Here is a 20,059-nt window from a genome sequence, read left to right as displayed (position 1 = left end):
GCATTGGGTTCTATACTACATCTCAAGGTCACATTGCCAGCTTTAGCTGCATACATTGTTGTGTGTTTAATATCAACAGTTCCAATAAAATGGACTGTAAACATATACATAATATATCAAAGCATTTACTCATCATGAAATCTTTATGCTTGATTAGTAAAGGTGTTAAAGTGTCAGTGTACAATATATCACCTACATTTAATAAATAATTTTCGAGTTTTTGTTATTATTAACAATTTTGCAAAAATCTTGGTAATAACTTTATGCACAAACGTTAAGCAAATGTCACCTTAAATCTGGAATTTTGTTTCTTATAAAAATTGTCTGTCTTAATGACTTTTGAATTATCGGGTTTCATAAATCTTGGTATTTCAGGTAGAGCACGTAGTGAAAATACTGCCATTTTACCCCCTCGACGTGGACAAAGACCAGACATGGAAAAAAGACATACACAAAAAAGAGCATCAAGTGACTAAAATCATACACACAAAGCAACAAAAGCAAATGAGCAACTCGGACTCCCCTAAAATCTGGGAGCATGGACCAGGGACACCGGTAGAATAAGCGTCTTCTGCTTTTCTAGTAACAATTTTGGAATGATTCAAGTTCATTCAACATGCTTCAAGCACATGTCCAAAAACATCAGTTGTGGTGATGTTACTATATTTTTAGTGGGTTCTGCGTTAAGAAGAGTAATATTGAACGTGAAAAAGCATTACATATGAGTACAAACAAGTTTGATTTATTATCCAAACGTCAAATATTTATTATAGTTTAGTTTAGTTTAAACATATTTTATTTGCAAATAGACAATTTGGATTAGACACGAGTTATTCCAACTCACATGGTCTTCTCCATACATGGAATATAACACACGATAAATTATTGAACAAATAACGACAAGTATAGTGTACAGAAATTGATAATTTAAGTTTTTACGACAGTAGATCAAAATCACAAAAAGGAAAAAAAATCAAAATTGGTGTAAAACGTTAATAAGTGATAAAAACAAGAAAGATGCCAAAGGTATTTTTTATCAGTCTAAACAAAATCGAACTGAGTGCTGAATAGAATGTTGTATTGTTTTAAAGTTGTCATCATTGCTGGTGTTATCAAGTACTGCGTTGCCAAATAAAATCATTGTCACCCGATCTTCACCAGTATCCGGAAGATTGTCTATGTATAATCTGCGTTGTTCTACATACAAAGGACTTTCTAGAAAGAAATGCATACTATCCTCAATAGGCCAGCCACAGGTGCATTTCTGGTCAGGCACCAAACCCTCTCTGAACAAATCAGCTTTGAGTGTGCTACTCATGTGACGTAGTCTTGTATGCAAAATATTAAGCTTTCGAATTCCATTATAATAATATGAAGGTGGTTTGAACACGAGGTTCTGATTTCTCAGTAATTGTTTGAAATTATCTATGGTTGGCACCTGTCTCAATACGAGTTTGAGGATAAACATAGTTAGCCTCATTTCTCAAATTATATTGATTGGTTGTGCCTACAATAGGTGTTAAACAGTCTTTTCGATATCCTGGTAGCTTACCATTGTGTACTTTATGGAATAGACGATCTGCTAATGTCTTTCAACCAGTTTCAAAATATAAATATTCAATACTGGCATATCTTGGAAGACCGGTTACAATTCTGGCAGCTTCATTTTGTATTTTATCAAATCTATTTGCACATTTTGCAGAACATCCATCCCACAGTTCACAAGAATATTCCAGTTATGGTAAAATATAAGTATGATATATCTTATTCAAATTTGATCTGTTCAGAGTGAACTTGAGCTTTCGCAGAACACCTAACTTTCTTGTTGCATTCAGACATATATAATCAATATGGGTTGACCACTTACAATCCCAAGACAATACTACTCCTAAATGCTTGTGAGTATCAAACATCTCTACTCGTTCATCATTAAATTTAATATTGATTGGTTGTTGTATTTCTTGGTTTGAAAAATATACAGCCTTGGTTTTGACAGGATTAAAGTCTACCCTCCAGTCTGCAGACCATTTTTGTAGTTTATCAAGGTCAGAGTTAATGGTATGCTCTATTGTTAAATGATTCTGAGAGAAACAGCCTAGTGAGTTATCGTCAGCAAATAATCTAGTAAAACTATTCAAACCATTAGATATATCATTTATAAAGATCAAAAATAGTAAGGGACCAAGAACAGAACCTTGCGGAACTCCCGCGTTGATAAAAGACTCAGATGACACAGAATTGTTAACAAAGACTTTATGTCATCCTTTACATAAATAGATATGAAGCCAACAAAGTACGTTATGGTTAATTCCATATGATCTAAGCTTTACTATTAACATCTTATGCAATACATTATCAAATGCCTTCGAAATATCAGAGCACACTACACAAGTATTACATCTCTTTTTTAGAGCTTCACATATCTCATAATAAATCTCAGTCAGTTGATGGACTGTGTAGTGCCCAGCCATAAAATCTGACTGAAATTCATATAACAATGAGTTTGCAATTAGATAGTTGTAAAGGTACTTACATACTATTCTCTCAAAAACCTTTCCGACGCAGCTTAATAACGCAATCGGTCGATAATTAGAAGGCAGAGACTTCTCCCCCGTTTTTAAAGCTAGGCATAACTGAGACAAGCTTCCAAAACTCCAGAAACACCCCTGTCGATAATGATTTATTAAAGAGTATATGTAACGGGACCGATATATTATCAGCGATGTACTTGAGCATATGGTGACTAATACAGTTATGTCTTGACGTATTAACCAACTTCAAGACTTTTAGCACGTCTTTTCTACTAACTATAATGTGGTTTAGTGATTGGTCAGTTTCAGATGCAAATTCTAGAGTTGATCGATTTGTATCTTTATTTGTAGAAATCGAACAAAAATATAGGTTAAGGCGGTCATATTTGTATTGGTCATCAACGACATGTTCGTTTCTAGTTGAATCGTGAAGTGCTGGTATATGGGTAAATGATCCCGAGCCTTTCCTGATCTTATTAACTAAACCCTAGAATGTCTTTGGGCTAGAACTGGCAGTAAGCACGTCACCTACGCTTAAGAAAAATTATTCCTTAACGTATTTCATCATGTTGGAGACCTTATTACGTTGCCTTTTGTAATTTTGAATAGCAATATTAGTTTTGTTGTTTAACGCCTTGTAGTGTAATCGGTCACGTTTTCTGATCATATTGATTATAGTATATTTTTGACCAAGTAGGTTGACACCGTCTTCAATGTTATGACGACATCTTTACGTTTACTTTCACTTCCCTGTTTTGGGGGATGGCATTTCATAAGTTTTCAAGCTAGGTTTGAGTAATATCTTGATCTTGATATTGTTTAATGTAAATGTTTACTCCTAGCATGATAGTAGTTTTGATATTTATTCCAATATTTCAAACCTATAGATGTTTGGGACCATAGACCATTTGTAATGACGTATTTCACAACAGCGTCAATGGAAACGCTAGCCAATTAATTTGAGTTTTATAGCAAAAGAACGAGTTCATGGACGAGAACCACATGGATCTTTACACAGTTATGAAATAACATATCATGAACCAGGTTCCTTTTTTTTGGTTATATGTAATCATTATCGTGAGGCAGCGTATGAATAATTTCGAAGGTATAAAAATGGAGCAAACTCGCCGAAGATGGCAGATTGCATTTGGCTTGCATTGCTGTCAACATTATTTGAAATATAACAGCCATGGGAAGGACTTAATAATGCAAGAAACCATCATTAATTCAATTGCCCACCACACCGATGCTGTGGTTTGACGTTTATTGCGTTTTCCAATATCATACGATATTTTCCGCCAACACCTAAGTAATGTAATGGGAACCAGACTTTGAAATGAGTGAATTACAAGCATTATGTATGGAGGATAAGAAGTAAGATGGGACTAAGGATGCATGGTTCACATTTACAAGGATCGTTTCATGTGGAACAGGAACTATATATAGGAATTACTACCTTACGTTGGTGACTTCTAGTAACGGTGCTGAAAGCTATTAGAATTACAATTGGACTAGGCAACTTAACAAGTCACACAAGGCGTACACTTGATTAAAGACACAGAAACTGCTATCACTAGGGATCAATATCGTCTGTTATATATCCTGCTGAATAGAAAACCCATTTATTGTAATAAATTCTTAGTTCACTTTAATTGGTTTGTTCTACATCCATATACCTAAAGTATACACAGAAACGTAATATTCAAAACCGAGAGCCATCTTATCAAACGGACCACTCGCCATACCTGTTACAATATAAACATATTGAAGATTAGCGTGAATTGACATCAACTAGAATGCACTAAAACGTTTATGAAGGTGGTGAACCACTGTGAAACAGGAGAACAAGAGTAAATCGGTAAGATCAATTGCCTTTAATAAGTTTATTTTGTTTGTGACTAAACATTGACATTTGCTGACGAACACGCCTTTATTATTAAAAACAAACTCCTATCAAAACATGTATTTTATTAATTTGAAGTTGGCACAAATTTGAGGATATTTTGCAATAGATAAACGTGAGTAGACTTTACTTACCTTTCATTTCATTCTTTTATTTGGTCGTCATGATTAAGTAATGCGATTTAATCAGTTTAATTATATATAATGTTTCAGATATTGTATACCTTGACTTCAATCCTTAATTCATATTTAAAATAATTCATACCATTGTCTTTAACAAGTTTAATTTGATTTCTTCCATCTGTGAACATCAAAACTAAAAAGAAAAAGAAAATGAAAAACGAAATTACCATGATCGTAGTAAAGTTTTAAATGTTCTTAAAATATTTTGCTATTTTATGTGCAAATACAACTAGACAAAGACATTTTTCATAACTATTTCCTCAAAACAAGGCTTATCGATATTGATACATGATGATTAAAAAAAATGTCACAATGACTGCTGAAATAATGAATTGAGTGAATGGTTGAATGGTACTTTACAATTTGACTGCCCTTTCATATAAGCCTTGATTCTCATCTCTATGAATTTAAACAGTACATGGTATATAAAATCATGTATTTTAGATCAAAACACTTTACGTACGCGTTTGATTTGACGCATTATCATTCTTTCGGTCTGAATTCTCCCCACCAAAGTAAAACATACAATTGATGAACATCTCGAAAATAATGCTGTAATTGGATATATATATGTTATTTACGATAGTACTGAAATATCACACAAGTAGCTATGAAGTTGTGACGGTTAGATTAAAATACTATACTCAGTTTTAACAAACATATATTGAAGTATATTTCGTTGCTATTGGTATCATCTTTACATAATGAAATATAACCCATACTGAATATAAAAAGGAAAGGAATTCACAATATGCAGATGTTGTATGTAACATGAACTGCACACTCATTATTTTGTTTTTAACGAAAAATTATATTACTCGCCGTGGCTAGGATAACGCTGGACGATATCAATGAATGTGTACAAATCTGGGCCATTTTGAAACCTATAATTATTGAAACTATTCTTATGAACTATATTTAATAAGAAAAATAAATAAAATAACAAATATTTGTTTATTCAACAATAATAAAATTTACTGTGACTGTGTATGGCATTAAATAGGAGTTGCAATCTGCAGGTTCAAATTAGTTCAGTTCACTTTTCCTGTATAAAAAGAGCGCTGCAGTTTTATACATAAGAATTCCTTTACGTACAAATGTGAAGCATACCTTAATGCTTGTTTTGGGGATAATTTTTTAAAGTCTGAACTACAGGGTCATCTTTCACATTTGTGTAAACTTCAATGTCATTGTGAATTTTATTTCTGTTTCCGAGAGATTTATACCAAATACGACATACACAAAAGTTATACACGGTAAAAGTAGCAATATGTTAGTGCTGGGTCAGAATCATTTATTGAGTGTGTGAATCTGGTACAAACAAGATCATGTACTTGTTGTCACTTGACCAGTCATTACATTTTATTCAATAAAAAAACGTAAACACAATAAAAAAAACGAGAATAGAAAGAAAACTTTGACATTTAACCCTTCCATACTTGTACCAGTCACAAACGTTTGTTCCAAAATCCGTTAAATTGAAAATCAAAAGATGCAATGTTGTATTATTCTGGTTTTTCCTGATCAGATATTTATAGGAAGCGATCTCTATGCCGCTTACAATTGTAGTGCCATTGTATAGTAGATAGTAATTATAGTTTTCCTTTCCAATTTTATCTACCCCGGACTTGACTTTTTATGAGCAACTCGACAGGTGTTTCTAGAAAAACAGAGGTTGCATACTCTACCGGTGCGTCTGGTCTATGCTCTCAATTTTCATTGAGTTCGAGTAGCTCATTTACTTTTGTTGCTTTGTATGTATAATTTTAGTTACTTCTTGTTCTTTGTAGTGTTTGCCTGTTATCCATGTCGGATCTGTGTCCCTGGATTGCATTCTTTTGATTTCTGCTAGAATTTTGTTTCCCTTGACTTCGGGTTTGTTACATGAAAACTCCATACGCAGGTGTTGAATGGATGTTGCAACAGATGAAAGGAAAGTTGCCAGTGCTGAATGAAATGGCATCACGTCTGTAGTAGAATTTGATCAGTAGTTATCCTGTATCATCGGTCTCAAAATGTAAGGCAGACTTCACAGTGTCTGAAGTATCCTTTCTCTCAAGTTGTTTGGGGTAGATGCAATGAATCAATTCCCCGAAATTAGGATTGTTTAACGATAAAACGTCATCTATATAGCGGAAACTGAGATTTAAAGATCTAGCTAAACGATATTTTATCTTTCGGATCAGATCAGCCTCATAAGAGTGAACAAAATATGTTAGAAAGCAGCGGACCGTCCGTTTGTATTAAACGCGGCCCTTACACTGGACAAACATACCGTCAATAAAAAATTCCTGTATTTCAAAATATCTTCCTCTGTATATTTGGAAGATGATTTGAATTTTGTTCACAAAGTATAAGGAACCTCTATTATAATCCTGAAACCAACCGACAAAACGATAATGAAACCAGCTCCAATCGCAGCAAAATGTAATATTTTCCGAAAGGGAAAACCCATGAAATAAGATATATTGACATTTCTTTCGTAAACTTTTGTTGAAGAACAGCATGAATTGATATTAACTGAAATGCACTAAAACCTAATAGGCATAAAACAAAATAAAACAAACAAACAAAATAACAACAACAAAACAAACAAAAACAAACAAACAAAAAACGCTAAACAGATCGTTTCACTATGACACGAAGAAAAAATCGGTTCTCATGGTGTCGATACACTGTAACAATTTGCAAGATCAGGACGACGACTATAAAACTTCTGTAGTGATGACGTCAATCTTGTAGCAACATAGCCATGTTACAAAAGCCTAATTGTAAGAAGTTTAGCGCGGTCCTGCATAGTTACAGCAACCTCTGACATAACGTATGAGTCGTGATATGAAAAACTTCTTACTCAGGTGCAAAAGGGATGTTGCCACGGTAGAAAGGAAAGTTGACAATACGAAATGAAATGTCGTTGCGCTTGTCGTCTAGTTTGGTCAAAAGTTTTCCTTATCCATCGATGTCGAGGTGTAGATAAAGATGTGAGGCTGACTTCACACTGTCTACAGTATTTTTTATCTCAACTTGTTTGGGATAGATGAGATGTATAAAATCCCTGAAACTAGGATTGTTTAACGATAATACGTCATCTATATAACGGAAACTGAGATCGAAGGATCTGGCTACACGATGTTCTTTCATTTCGATTAGATCAGATATAAAGTCAGCCTCATGAGAATGAAGGAATATGTCAGCGACTAGAGGAGCATACTTTGTTTTCATTGGAATGCCGACAGTTTGTTGATTAACGCGTCCATCACACTTGACAAATATGTTGTCGATAAAAACTTCCAACATTTTGAAAACATCTTCTGAAGAATTTTTACCAAGTACTACACATCTATATCTAAAGGGATCAAACGAATTTATTCTCATACATAATATTTACAGGGTGAGTAATAGAGTAAAATGCAAGCTTTACTGTAGATCATCCGACGTTCAGTAATTCTATGTAGTTTGACTCCATAGTTTCTTAAATTTAAAATTGAAATATCATAAAGTAAATTGAAGTGTGATGCATGTTGTCATACGACGGTAGAAAAATGTTTTTTGTTTGTAAGATAGGTGATAACGAAATGATGAAAGAAAGACAAATCCTGAATTTATTATTCCACTTTAGGGAAACATTCCGGGCTTTCAGATTGAAGTAGACACTATTTGTTTTGGAATCATTCACCGGAATGAGAACGTACTGTTAACGACTTTGATGTCTCTTATTTATTAAATGTTTTAAGTGTCGGTTACTGTGAGAATCATACAGTAGGTGAAACATGGTATGAAAGCACCCATTATTTTGATGTTGTATTTGGATCATCAAAATAAAGGAAAACAGACAAGGTTTTCAATATCATGCTGAACCATTGAATTACAATTCCACTGAAATACAATACAAGTGAACATTTTAAGGGCAGATAACTCTGCCAAAAACCTCATTTTGTAGGAATCTATCAAACAGTTTCTGAGCAAATCCTATTGTACAGAGATGAAATAATGGTCCTTTCAAATACAGAAAGCATCATTGAGCGATATTTTCTTGTCAGATCGGTGGGGTTTTGAGATGCTTTTGTTACTTCGTATGTATGATTTTAGTTACTTTATGTTGTTTGTTGTGTATGTCTGTTTCCATGTCGGGTCTTTGTCCCTGAATTACATTCTGTTGATTACCGCTATAACCTTGGTTTCCTTGATTACTCCTTAACATATTACAAATACATATAAAAGATAATTTAATAAGTTTCAACATAGACCTAGGCCTTCACATATGAACAAAAATCATAAACATTCTTCATATTTTATTTGGAGGTACAGGTTCAAGGGTGGTACGAAAGGACATACATTTTAATGGAAGGACAAATGGATGGAAAAAAAGGATAAGGTACTGCTACTATACTACATTTGCAACAGATAAAGAGAAAACAAATATGGATATAAGTCATATATTACAAATGTTAAATCAAAAATCTCATAAAAAAGAAGATACATCGCTACTCTTTGACTTAAATCATACATTTTTTTTATGTATTTTATGTATTATGTCCTAGGAAAGTTATTTTCCTTCATGCATAAATTTCAAAGGACAACGTTCACTCAGGAATGTTTTCACCCAAATGTGGAATGAATTTCTTAACATGACAATAAAATGCTACCAATCTACATTTTTGTTAAGGACTTAAGGTAGTACATATACGACAACTTTACCGTATTATAGATTTAGTTAGTTCTTGTAGAGTAATGACAAGTCGAACGTAATTAATTACTCAAGATTTGCAAAAATACAATAAATTTTGGAAAAAATGATCATTTTCTCAAATTTTTCTCAAACGAAGACCTACCCAAATTTTAAGAATTATGATAAAAAGATGAAAAAATTCATAATTAATATCAAAATATTACATTGATTTACATTGGTCAGGTGGAATGGATAATTTACTTCATGGTGTGAGATTAAAGAAAAGTCAGCTTTCTAGAGTAATGAGTATGACTTAAATGCGTAGTTTCTACATGTTAAAAATATAGGCTATTAAACTTTAGGTTTAAAACTTTTGACCAGCAAGTAAAAGTTTGCTGTGTGTCAAACATCAACTTTCAGGAAATAAAGAGATAATTTCGCCCGTAAATGTACTTCAACCTTTCGGTTCATCTCTTGAATATCAACTTTACGTGATTTACGATTTCTGTAGGTAACTACACTGCAGCCGATACAAACTATGACCAGAAAACCAGCACCGATTCCGACAAAATGAATGCTTACCCTTAAAAACAAACCTAAAACATATAAATTTAATTAAATAACTGACGCTAAAACAGGCCACATTGAACAGATCAAAGAGAAACATTTTTAAATGTTAGACAATATTAATTGTTGTTCCAAAATCATTAGACGTATACGATTTGTGTATTTCCATTACATTCAAAAACTGTTATTGCTTCATCACTTCTTCATAAGTTTAAGGTGCATAAACAGACATAGGTCACTGAACATTTTTGCACCTGTCCAACGCCTTTTTGCTTTCAGAATCGCAATTTAATCTGTACTTTTACGGATTTGTGTGAATCTATGTCGATCAGTATTAAAAACTAAAGGTTGTTTTAATATTTATAATTAAGAGAGACCTTTCTATGCATTTTTTCCCAAATACACATGTTAAAATATCATACCGTTGCTTACTTCAAGTACAGTTTGATTTCGGACATCTGGAAAATCCAAACAAAATCAGCCAAGGTAGATTAATAATGGTACAACTGAGCATTCCCATATAAAATTTGGTAAATTCTTGTAAAATCAGGTCACAACACTAACTTATTGCTTAAAATATTTTTTTATGGTTATTTGTATAGATGTAAAAAGAAAATTAACAAATTAAATAAATATGTTTAAAGAAATTTCAATTATATTGTATCAATTTTATTTGTGTTGTTGAATTGTTTCATTCCGAGGCATCAATGGCAATATTGCAACCTCAAAAGATAAAATCAATTTTGGGAATGCATATAGGAGGAATGAATCTTCGGTCGATAGCAATTTTCATTTCTTTTTAAAAGTGTCAAGACGAGTGGTATACTTAACTCGTTCTCTTAAATTATAAAGCGTTAAAAGTGGCAGCGTCATAGATATATACAAAACAAAGGCAAGACAAATATAGACGTCACTATATACATTGTATCCAGAAATGACGACACTCTTTGAGGAGCGAACAATATAATGTATGTTTTTACGGAAGAGGTATCTACTCATTAAAAAACAAAGAGCATGTTATATTTTACTAGTTAGAGAGATTCTTGGAATTTTCACTTTCCGCTACGCGTGAATGTAATTCGTGAAAGATAACCCGATCTTTAAATTTTACCAATGAAACCTATTGATTTTTCACAACAGCTGTTTAACTTACCTGTTTGGCTAGAACTCTCTATACTCCGGACCACGTGTATTGGATATAAACTTGTTGCTTCCTTTAATACTAAAATACATTTAAGAGACTGTCCAAAAGTCCTTTTCACACAAAGTCGTACTTGTAAAATCAATCGTAAGTTATGATGTCATAATACTTTAATCTATTATGACATTATGACTTACGACTAATTTCTCTCGCAGATCCTAAGAATTTGGCATTAATTGTAAAATTTATCAAACCAATTTGTTTGCACCTATGTATTGTTTAGCTAATTATGGCTCAAGGAATATCAGTGATTTTTCTATATCAAAAGCGGATGACTCAGAACAAACTGTCAAAGTTCTAGAACAGATTTACAAAATTATGAAGGGAAATGTAAAATGCTTTCTATGTAATTTATTGTATTCTTACCATTTCCATAAAGTACAAAACAACATCAATTTCGAGGAAACATCTGCATTAGCTTGTGATCCAAAATGAAAGACAATTATTTGAAAACAAAATTTGGCATGGTCCACCCCCAGCCCTGCGTTTTCCACAAACACACTCTTCAAGTACAAGTAAATCATTATTTTAATTTGCATATAAGCAGTACACATACCAAACCATCTCAGAATGGTTGTGTCACCGCTTTTTTGTTGCAATATAGCTGAAAGAGCTAGGTATCTAAAATAAGAAGATTAAAATGTAAAAAAAAAAACATCAACTTAACCTTGTTTTTTTTCACATACCTAGTTCAATTTTCTGCTGTTTAATACCCGAATGTGTCTGCCAGTCACATATGTATGTCCCAAAGTCCGTTTTTTTTCACATTTGTAATAAATAAAGACAAAATCGTGTTGTTTTGATTTCTCATGATGTAGTGATTGACATTACCAACTCGTTTACCGCTTATTAAAGGACTGTTATCTTCCCGTCGCCATCGGTAAGTATTCGCAATAACATTTGGTTCTATATTACACTTCAAGGTGACATTGGTAGCTATAGCTGCATACATAGTTGTATGGTTTGTTTCAACAGCTCCATGAAAATGACAATATGTAATCATGACAAAATATTGCAAAGCATTTAATCATTATGGAATCGCTATTTTTTATTAGTAAAGGGGTAAAAGTGTCAGTCTAGATCATCCTACGTTTAATAAATAGTTTTCGAGTTCCTTTTGTTATTAACGATTTTGCAAATATCTTTTTTATAACGTTATGCACAAATATTAAGAAAATATAAATCTAAATCCTGAATGTTGTGGCAAATAAGGATTGTCTATCTTACGGAAGTTTGAAATACTGGGTTTCTTTAATCTCGGTATTTCAGTAGAGCATGTAGTGTCTGTACTGCCATTTAACCCCCTCGACGTGGAAGTATGATAATCCATTTGTTTAATGTAAAATACTATATTTGATTTATGTCCGGTTAAGCTTTTGATTATAACAATGATTCCATCAATTACAATACTGTTTTGTCTTCATCTCAATGTTTGGTAGCAGTATATATACATTTTGATTGCTGTATTGTCTTCACCTCAATGTTTGGTAGCACTATGTATATATAAGTTTTGATTTGAAATAGAAAACGAAAACAAAAAAATGTCTAGATTTACTTAAAGACTTTCACTCAGCATGGAGGGTGAAGAAATAGTTTACATCAAGAATAGGCTATGGTAGATTCCTCTTTGTTGTGAATTGTGTTGAAATCTTTAAAAATGATGAAGGCGGGGAAATTCTCAATGATATGCTAAGTGGGGAAAAAGTCACTTGCCTTTTTTATCACCGGCTCAGAATGGGAAAACATTTGTAAATACACTAGACTTGCAATATATATAAACAAATAACGCGAATAACTATAACTCGAAAAAAGTATAAGACAAATTTCATGCGATCTTTCTGAAATGATATTAACATGTGAAGTAAAAGAGTATGTTCCATGTTTACTATATGGTATGTGAACGTTTTGCATATTCCTTGTCAGTTATCATAATAAGTCACACGTGACAGTATGATGTTGATGTAAGATCACAATTAAAAGAGGTTTTGCGAAACATCTGGTTCTGGTAATTAGGTGCCAGGAGGGCATGCATCTTGCCACCACTAATGGTCGTATTTAATATTAAACATTATTATTGATATTCCAGGATTAAATTATTCTTTTTGTATTGAACAGACTTTCGTTGATAATAAATACTTACTGAGGACTTGGTAAAGAAAGTAACATATCAGTAGGAAGGTATGTCTTTGGATTGAAATCATGCTGTTTTCGTCCAATTATTTATTTGGGTTCACTATCACCTAAAATGTGGTTAGAATATTTTTTTTTTATAAATTTAATAAGGATCATTTTAAAATATTTTTATTGCATTCTTTTTGCATAAACCTCAACATACCTGTTAAAAAACTTGTGCGAGTATAGTGCTAACAGTTTAACCGATATTCTCTATATTGTATATAAGAACTTGAGGACGCCCTGGTTCAATACATTTGAAAAGAACAATTGAAAATCCAGACTGTCAAGAATAGGTTAAATAGATCTCACCATTTTCAATACGCCGATATACCCGTGGGTTAGAAAGGACAGATAAACAAGTACCGAAAATAAATACCAAAAATGAATTTAAAGAAGTACAACGAGGACCTAATTAAGTAAAACAAATAAAAGTCTGATTATACTCAATGTCATATTCTGTTTTGTTATCGTTGTATCATTGTTAAACATTCGAAGTTGAAAATTAAATAAAATAAATAAATAAATAATGTATAACGTACGTTCTTCTACGACAAAGCGCCGTATTTAACTTGATAAACTGATAAAATAGCCTGGTTTACCAATATTGCCACTACAGTTATGAAATTTCCGGGGTATGTTGGCAAAGCGTCGGCGGAAGTACTTAAAAAAACAACATTTCAAACTAATTTACAAAATTATTTACCGTGAGAACTGAAATTTTAACTTTTTTACTATTATATCTAGTACATTTACAGACTGAAAAATACACTTTAAAATCGAGACCATCCTTTGAGTTCTTTTTATTATTTGTCGGTTTCCAATTTGACCTTGCTTTCAATAGTATGATTTTAGCATAGTACCAGCGTCCAAATTATTTGTGTTTTGACATACATTTCTTCTATCATATCCAAGCGACAGACATTTCTATTGACGTCTAGACTGTGTTTTGTTAAGGACTGTACTTTTTATATATTTGTTTTCTGTGCTTTTGCTTTAAGTTGCAATGGGGAATGTTTAAACGGTAACGAACGTGATGGAAGAAAAACCAGGAAATATGATTATGGTATTGATAATTGGCAATCAACTGAAAAAAATACAATTCAAAAACTAGTACACAGAGTATTTCTACGTTTCCTCAATATATCATATAATGAATGATGTAGAAGTACAACGAGGATCTAATTAAGTAAAACAAATAAAAGTCTGATTATACTCAATGTCATATTCTGTTTTGTTATCGTTGTATCATTTTTAAACCTTCGAAGTTGAAAATTAAATAAAATAAATAAATAATGTATTACTTACGTCGATTTTTAAGACGTGAAACTTAATGACAATACACATGTTTTTCCCTTGTAAACGGATTTTCTTTTTAGTGCACGGTTACTTTCAGATAAATGTCTTAGTCAAGAATACGTTCAGCTTTTACATTGCAGACGTTTAAATGTTTCATATTTGTTACAGAAATTTTTGTTTGACGGATATAAAGCTCATATTTCACGAATGTATCACATTCAGATTGATTTCATGTCCTAATTTGACTCTTAGGTGCAACAGTGATGTACAAGGAGCCACAAAGATGGGTCTAATGACTAACAAAAGTTCAAACACGTTTTCGTCATTACAAGTTTTTAATTACACTACCATCTGTGTTATGACATAATAGAACTAACATAAAATTTCATCGTAGTCAGGTTTATGATTTCTACACTCAGTTGCAGGTTGCGATACATTTTTAATGTTTAATAAGATGTACTCTTTCTTTTCATAAAAATCTTGAAGAAAATCAACAAAATGATAATGACACCAGTTCCAATCACAGCGAAATGTAAGTCTTCCCAACAGTTTGTTTGTTTGTTTGTTTGTTGGGGTTTAACGTCTGGGCAGCAATATTTCAGCTATATTCAGACGATGAACATGAAATTGATGATAAAATGAACATGAAATAATGAAACGATAAAGGGATGGGACACAAGGGCAATGGGGTCGACAAATTTTGATTGCCACTGGAAATAGGGAGAGGTGGGTAGGGTCGGGCAATTTAGCCTCCTGTGGTGGAGCCCTGTGGTTCCTACTCCGGGAGAATACCACAGTAGGGTTCTTTAACGTGCGAAGAACGTGGCAACATTCCCAACACGGTGCAACACTATGGTTTGCGGTCAGGTTTTCCGTATTATAGCCTGACAACCCCAGCATGTAACACGCCAGGGGTACCCCATTCCACCACCTGGGGCACACATCCCAGTTGCTCTATGGGCAGAGCGCCCTAGCCCCCGGCTAGGTTTCTGAGCACTATTTAGTCGCCTTTTACGACAAGCTTAGCGCTGCTGCAGGCCTATTCTTTTGACACCCGGACCTGCACGGGCACTAATAAATAGACACAATAATAAAGGAATAAACGAAAAACATAGAGTATCTTTATCTGGCCCAGGTGTAACGGTACGGTAAGTACAATTTAATATATGGTAACATTAATCTTTTGATGTTGGCAATAACAAATAGTGAATCCCTGATACTGTGGTAAATCTATTAAAGAAAAATTGTTGGTTGCCTAGTGTCAGCAAGAAAATTCAAAATATTTCATTTTCAAAAGACTAAACAATGGAACCAAGATTCTGGCGGAAATCAAAAGAATGAGTATGCGTAGAGTATGCGTCCACTGCTTTTCTGGAAACACCCACCGACTGCTCTATAAAATAAAAAAAGGGGTAGACGAAAGAGGAAAGGAAAACTATGACACGTTAAACAAATCGGTTTTCATGGTGCAGATGGATTCGCCGTAACGATTCACGAGTTCATGTTGACTACTATAAAACTTCTATAGTGATGACTTCAATCTTGTGGCAACATAACCCTGTTCCAAAAGCCGAATTGTAAGAAGCATGAGTTGTGATTTGAAAACTTCATACGCAGGTGCTGAAGGGATGCTGTCTAAGATGAAAAGAAAGTTGACAATAAATTAGTATTGTCGGCTATTGAAAAAAAGCATGCTACTTTTTTGCAGGCTGTCAAATGTCTGCAGTCAAAGTTGCTTCTTGTAAAATATGTGATAGTGTCTTAAATGGAAGAACACTCTAGCAAATAGGAGTCAATTCTGCATTCCAAGGTGATGAGACAGTCAGTGCTTTCGAAGTTACAGATCGACAATATTTGTTTAGGAATTCGATATTGTACCAAATTATACACTGGATTGAGAAGGTGATGCGAAACTTTTAAAAACACGATAACAGTCTGCAGTGATATATGTTTTCGTTAATTTACTTATTGTTAAAAACTGCAAATACTGGAAGATTATGTAGATTTCGTTGACTATTACACTGGAATGTCACTGGAGTGGTGTCCTGTAACAGTTTAGCCATTTAAGTACAGCCGTGCCTCAAAACCAGACAGATGCTTATAAAAACACGATACCTCGGTAACTTTCTACTGTTATCTATATTACTCGATTAAACAATATAATAGAAACCAACTTAAGAGGTTGTCTCTTAGAAAACCATGAAAAGAAGTGATCTCAGCAATTACTAATAATTGTAAGTGCATTGGGTAGGACCCGGTGTGAAACGAAAAACTGCAAAATATTTATTTTCCGTAAAATCCAAGATGCCGAGATATGGCTGCCATTTCGTTTTCTAAGAATTTACTAAGAAAATGACAATTTTCAGCTGAAAACATGCAAAATTAAGACAGGAATGAACTTAATTTACTGAATAAAGTATAAATAGCCTTTTCTAAAACGACAGGAAGATTGTTATGATCAGCGACCAAAAATTAATAAATAGGTTTTACAATTTGGAAATTTGCCAACTTTTAAAAATTCCTTATTTTAGCCACATTTTAACTTCTTCTAATTGCCGAAGTAACGCTTTTAAATTTATTTTTTTTATGGAAACATGATGATGCACCCTTTCAGTATAAAAAAGCCAGGGCTGCGGCTGCGAATACCATGATAGAGTTGGCATGGTGAGGCAAAAATTCCAGGAATCAAAATCGTTCTGGTGTTCATCATTGAACCTTTACCTCATTTAAAGTGTCTTTGCAAGTAAGAAAAATCTAGAAAAAGTTTTGCAAATTTATACATTATGCTAATAACATAAGTAACTCCTATGTACTGACATATTATAGCAAAACATAAGCTTTGGAGGGGTGGGATCAAACACTGAATACCCAATTTAGGTATTCTGTCTGCATGTTTTAACATAAAAGAAATAATCATGCATAGATGTATATATCTACCACAAAATCAAAAGCATTCATCACCATTAAGAATATTTTCCACATAAAGGCACTAATATATGGTACATCCATAAAACCGACAATGAATCTTGAACAAAATCATGTGTATCCCTTAAGGGGAGATAATTTCTTAAGAATGGATTATAGAAATATAGCAGATCTGGATTTACATGAACAAGCTGCACAATGCGTGTCTCCCACTGACAACGTACTAACTTCTTAAAAAAAAAAACATCATGCCAATATCTCTCTGAGAAGAGAGATTCACTTTTAAATTCCATATGACATACATATACATGTATATGTATGTAATACTGTTTGACAGTCTTGCTTGCAGACATATATGTACATATATATAGAACTGTAACTTGTGTGTATATGCAATATATAAATTTCAAACACATGTACATTTTGTACATTTGTATTTTTAACAAGATTGGTAATGTTTTGCATAGTTTGTTTCAAAATTCCCATCATAAGATTCAGAATTCAAAGTCTAAAGCCCCGTGCAGGTCCGGGTGTTAAAAGAATAGGCCTGCAGCAGAGCTAAGCTTGTCGTATAAGGCGACTAAATAGTGCTCAGAAACCTAGCCGGGGGCTAGGCGCTCTGCCCACAGAGCAACTGGGATGTGTGCCCCAGGTGGTGGAATGGGGTACCCCTGGCGTGTTACATGCTGGGGTTATCAGGCTATAATACGGAAAACCTGACCGCAAATCATAGTGGTGCACCGTGTTGGGAAAAATGCCACGTTCCTCGCACGTTAAAGAATCCTGCTGTGGTATTCGATAGGAGTAGGAACCTTTGCGCTCCGCCACAGGAGGCTAAATTGCCCTACCTTACCCACCCCCCTTTTTCCAGTGGCAACCAAAATTTGTCGACCCTATTATCCTTGTGACCCCTTTCATCACCCATTTCATGTTCATTGTCTGAATATAGCTGAAATATTGCTGCTCGGACGTTAAACCCCAACAACAGCAACAACATCAAAGTCTGGATTTATCCATTCTGTTCTTTTTCAAATGGAGGCTCGTAGCGTTTCTACCCTTTCTGCTTTCTGACACTCTCTTAGAAGACTCATTTGTCTGCAATAGGAATGGACAAGCTCATTATTTTACATGTTTGTTTAAAAAATCTATCTCTCTTTTTAGTTGCATCTTTTAAATTTTAAGCAATGCCCGTTAATAAATAAATTATATTACTCAGAATTTCAATGAATACTGAGAATCACCATTACATGTATGTACATGTACAAGTATAACCATTATTAATCCTCATGAACATTTATTATTGATGAAGAGAATGATAGTCGAGGAACTGAAATGCTTCAATCATCTTCTTGCATTCCTTCATGCTTGTAATTCAAACTCATTTCCTTGAGAATGACATGTTTAAAATAATTAAAATCATTGAGGATTTTATTCATTTCAACAACAAAAAAATAATATGGACATTTATATGTCCAACGTATCTGCTTGTAAATTTGTCTACAACAAGTGAAAAAAAAAAACAAAACAAAAAAACAACAAAAATACCACAATAAACAAGCAAAACAAAAAACATTTGGATATGAATACTGGTTTACTCTAAAAAGAAAACTAAACATACACGCACTGTTACATTTTATAAGCAACTCCGTAATTATTCAGCATTTTACAGACAATGTAATTTTATGAATATTTTTTGATAATTTTTGTCTTATTTTTAAGAAACCAAAGCAGGGAACAAGCTTTGCAAGGACCCAGCAGCGAATACTACTGAAAATAATATTGGCTCCTAAAAGGAAAAACATCTTTTACAGATGCAAATTATATAGTCGGTATTTTTCCATGTTTGCCGTAGGTTATATTTAATCCTTTTTGACCATTGGGTGGCCAATTCAGAAAAAAATAGCCACGGACACTGAATCTCAAAAATAAATGGGATAAGGTTGTACTGTAAGGCAAAATACAAAGCATTCACCACATTGGGTATCAGGCTTATTTCATGCATATTCAGTACATTGTACCATACATTGAACATTTTTTGTACATGTGCAACTACAAACTGTACATATATCTTTTTTTTCAGTAGTAATCGAAATGTTTTGAGCTATAAGATTTCTCTTTTTTTTTGTTATAAAATAATGATTATATCAGTACATTTGTCTTACCTGCCTTTATTGAATCCATTACTGGCGTTCGAGTTTCCGTGATTCTGCCCGCGTTCATCAATACACCATTTTGGTCTATCCTTCACACACGTATATAGCAACATTATGGTCGTTATCATGAACTCGTGGATCGTTATGGTGTATCCATCAGCACCATGAGAACTGATTTATTCAACGGGTCATAGCTTTCCTTCCCTCGTTTGTCTGCCCCAGACTTGACTTTTTATGAACAACTCGGTGGGTGTTTCTAGAAAAGCAAAGGACGCTTACCCTACCGGTGCACCTGGTTCATGCTCCCAGTTTTTATTGGAGTCCAAGTTGCTCATTCACTTTTTTACTTTGTATGTATGATTTTAGTTACTTTATGTCCTTTGTTGTGTATGTCTGTTTTCCATGTCTGGTCTTTGTTCCTGGATTACATTCTTTTGATTACCGCTATAACCTTGGT

General features: G+C 33.5%; 3 long non-coding RNA genes across 5 annotated transcripts; 1 reads left to right on the top strand and 2 right to left on the bottom strand.

Moving 5' to 3' along the window:
• Positions 1 to 4,173: 4,173 nt before the first annotated feature.
• Positions 4,174 to 5,229, bottom strand: LOC148617093 (uncharacterized). The gene is made up of 3 exons (XR_015922391.1): positions 5,080 to 5,229; positions 4,699 to 4,749; positions 4,174 to 4,276 (listed from the first exon to the last, which is right to left on the bottom strand). It is a non-coding gene; the product is annotated as an uncharacterized LOC148617093 (long non-coding RNA).
• Positions 4,526 to 19,638, top strand: LOC148617091 (uncharacterized). 3 transcript variants are annotated; one of them, XR_015922394.1, is made up of 4 exons: positions 4,526 to 4,549; positions 8,925 to 8,991; positions 15,011 to 15,056; positions 16,233 to 17,372. It is a non-coding gene; the product is annotated as an uncharacterized LOC148617091 (long non-coding RNA). The 3 variants fall into 3 exon arrangements; XR_015922395.1 differs by lacking the exons at positions 4,526 to 4,549; positions 8,925 to 8,991; positions 16,233 to 17,372 and adding exons at positions 12,022 to 13,231; positions 19,169 to 19,638; XR_015922393.1 differs by lacking the exons at positions 4,526 to 4,549; positions 8,925 to 8,991 and adding an exon at positions 12,022 to 13,231.
• LOC148617092 (uncharacterized) lies at positions 11,008 to 14,662 on the bottom strand. Its single transcript, XR_015922392.1, has 4 exons — positions 14,534 to 14,662; positions 13,194 to 13,293; positions 11,740 to 12,028; positions 11,008 to 11,074 (listed from the first exon to the last, which is right to left on the bottom strand). It is a non-coding gene; the product is annotated as an uncharacterized LOC148617092 (long non-coding RNA).
• Positions 19,639 to 20,059: the final 421 nt, after the last annotated feature.

Source organism: Perna viridis, chromosome 5 (genome assembly GCF_037379345.1).
Source record: "Perna viridis isolate PV_CMFRI_1.1 ecotype Kerala chromosome 5, ASM3737934v1, whole genome shotgun sequence".
Lineage (NCBI taxonomy): Eukaryota > Metazoa > Mollusca > Bivalvia > Mytilida > Mytilidae > Perna > Perna viridis.
The sequence above is the reverse complement of the archived record's forward strand: the minus strand, read 5'-3'. Positions and strand labels throughout refer to the sequence as shown.